At 39.9% G+C, this 3,246-nt stretch overlaps 1 long non-coding RNA gene across 1 annotated transcript; it reads right to left on the bottom strand.

Annotated features, from left to right (window-relative positions):
* Positions 1–1,515: 1,515 nt before the first annotated feature.
* On the bottom strand, positions 1,516–2,753 carry LOC144753243 (uncharacterized). Its single transcript, XR_013594258.1, has 3 exons — positions 2,529–2,753; positions 2,209–2,420; positions 1,516–1,929 (listed from the first exon to the last, which is right to left on the bottom strand). It is a non-coding gene; the product is annotated as an uncharacterized LOC144753243 (long non-coding RNA).
* Between the last annotated feature and the right edge of the window lie 493 nt (positions 2,754–3,246).

The following is a 3,246-nucleotide window of genomic DNA, read 5'->3' as shown; positions in this document are numbered from 1 at the left end:
AATTGCAATACTTATAGTTAAGTAAAGTGCATACAGTAAAAGCAGGATTATAAAATAATACTGTAAAAGCATTGATATGGTTTCTTAGCCATATGATACTTTAAAATGGATAAAAGATATACATACATATATACATTGACTAATCGTACTCAACTGGTGCTTCTAACTACGCCTACCCCGGTGTACCTGACCTAAGCCTAATACGTGGGAAGGAGTAAGTAAGGAGCAGTTTAAGTTAAGTTTGTTTTGCCAAGAATCTGACTCAAGAATTCTCTATAAGGGTTTAGTCAGTTCAGTACCTGGGATTTAGAAGGCAGGAGGTCTGGTATCTCTTTCTCAGGACTCGGTATCCCAGTCACCCGCGAAGGTGGGCTGGAAACGCTGGAGGCTGGATTTCTCGGCAAGAGAAAATACAGCGTCTTTCTCGGCGCGTCAAAAGGGGAGGTGCAGCATCCGTGGGCTCTCGCATCAGCTGGGCTCTCCGGCAAGTAGTCGCTGCTCCAGGTTCATCACCACCGTGTCTCTGCTTAGGACAGCGTTGGTATATTTATACCTGAGAGGTGCTGGGTTTGACGTAAGGATGGACATAAGATGTCAATAAGGATGTCACTAAGAACTGAGCCTTCTTGCAGTGCTTTACAGGAGTTCTTGGACTAAATCAAAACATGGCAGGCGGGGATTTCCCAGGTTGCTCGAGGCTTGGTTTTGTTTAAGAACTCGGTGTGCTTTCTGGGGGGCTGGAGGAATAGTGCTTGCTTAATGTGACAGCATGCGCTATGACTAATTTATGAAACGGATTTCTGTGCCGTTGTATGGATATTAGTGATTTATAACTGGGCAAGGGTCAGAAATAGGAGTATCGATACAGGTCCCTAGATAAACACACTACAAAACGTTATGTGATAAACTATTGGCAAGTAATTTTAGGTTTATTTTCTACAGTATTACACATTTTCCCAATGGGAAGTCAAACCATAAACCAACAGGAACATGCTTCCTCTTAGCAAACATAGAACTTGCCTTTGAAAGATAAAGTGCCCACAGTTTCTTAAACCTGTTGTAGTTGCTCCATAAATTAACAGGCGGGATAGAAGAAAGATATTCGATACTTGTACTCTGGGACACATTAGAATTGAAACTCAATGGTAAAACATTTCTCAATCCACTACAGCAACTACTTAACAAATGTGAACATAATCAATCTTTAATTGCCTCCGCAGTCGCTTTTTCCAGTGGCCATACCGCTTCACACTTATTTCCCTTCATGCCTTCAGTAGTTTAAATTTGTCCCCTTGACAGCCCACTGAGGTCCAGTAATTGTCATGCTAAAACTCTACTTCTGAACATAACAAAAAAGTGATTGCCAGTACTGATACCACAGTAACATAAATTCAGACACAGTACTTGAGAGAACATTCAAGACTGGAGGCTAGTTAATAGCTTTTATTCTTGTTTTTCGATTTTATCCAAAGATACTTTTTTCATATTCCAAACACAAATATATATAAACACATTTATCAAAAAAATCAAAATCGGGAAGAATCATTCATCACATCAATCATATCACAACCATACAACATGCATTCTTACAGGGGGAGAAGGGGTGCACTTAATCAGAGAACTATAAATTTTACCAAAGCATACAATATTTACAATATAATATCAGACAAAAAAGAGCCAAAGTCTGCACAACACTTAAATAATATTTTCATTCGGTGTATAATCAATTGTACCGTACATTCCTATGATCAAGTATAGTGATGTTTTATAAATCTTTTAAATAAGGGATAATGTACAGGGATTAGTGATAAGCAACCTTTTATCGAAACTTTTATGCTTGTCACTAAAGCAGACAATGATATGGCTCAGGCCTACGCGTTTCGAATCCCAATGACTTGTGGGGATTCTCTTCAGGGCCTTGGGAATTCTCTGCAAAGATGGAAAGAAAAAAGAGAAAGGGAGAGAATTTTTAGAAAAAGAGCTGACAGGCATGGTTAGTTACACGATCAACATCATTGACCTCACTCAGTTACCACCATTAACTCCACAGACTTATCACCAGTCTAGTACACCTGAGGGCTTAAAGGTCTAAATTAGCTGATCTAAGATGCTTCCCAAAAATTTTTTAATAAAAGGTTTAGCAGACGGGAAGGTTATTTAACCCGTGGACAAGCGATGTATTCAATGACGGTGTTGATGTTTACTCACCTACTGTATTAAAAGAGGAAATTTCAGGGTGAAGGTGAGTAAACGCAATAGAATGATGGAGAACCTATAGGGGGAAATTGACATGTGTTACAAATGAAAAGTATTCTTGGTTTAATACACTGCCGGTAATTTAGAGAGAATCTCACCTAACCGGATTCAGGTTAAGGAAGCCATGTGTGTGGTAGCCGCCGGTATTCAATTGTTGGGCACGCCTTAAGAGTTGGTGGGGAAAAAAAAAAAAAATGAAAAATAGGATTGGAACTGTTACCAAATCCTAAAGTGCACGCGAAATCGTAAACTCAAAAAATGCTGCATTTTACCGGATTTCGATGTTGGTAAAACCGGAAAGTGGCACTTGCTCACGGGACCTCTATCAACGAGGAACGTTCTACAAGGTGCTCATCTAAATAAACATTGCACATTTTTAGCCGCTAATAAGAGTTTCTCGTCTAAAAAATAAGTAGCAAAGTAAACTCTAGCTTACCATATTAGCGAGTCACAATCATGTGACCGCGGTGGAAAAAATCTTTAAGTTCAGGGCGCCTTAAGGCTGGGGTAGAAAATAAACTTGTGAGTATCATTTAAGTTAATAATGCCTAGAGACAGTGATCCATGTACGCATTCGTTTTTTAGCTGAAGCAAAATCCAGACGGATTTGAAAAAAGAATGAAACAAGAGGCTTACCGGCTAATCTATTCAAGGAGGTCCGCGATAATTGTTTAACTAAAAAGAATTGAAAACAAAAATGAGAGACTAGTATGCACCTAGTGAAAAAACGTAGCTAAAAAGGCTTCGCAGGGAAAAATACTTACAGGTTTGGGTTTCAAAAGAGGTTTCAAACGACGGCGTCTCTGGCAGCACTACACACAGGCTCCTGCGCATTAGCAGGCTGGGGCTGAACTATTCCGCTTTTATACCAAGGTCCTGAGCTGCATGTCCGCCCACTTAGAGGCCCTGGTGGACTAGAAATACTGGACCGGGTTCAGGAGAAACTAAAGACCGGAGTCTCACGCCTGTTTAATTACACCAGAAAAACAG

The sequence above is a fragment of the Lissotriton helveticus genome, chromosome 5_1 (assembly GCF_964261635.1).
Source record: "Lissotriton helveticus chromosome 5_1, aLisHel1.1, whole genome shotgun sequence".
Lineage (NCBI taxonomy): Eukaryota > Metazoa > Chordata > Amphibia > Caudata > Salamandridae > Lissotriton > Lissotriton helveticus.
Note: the sequence above shows the minus strand (reverse complement) of the source record. Positions and strands in the feature narration are given on the sequence as shown.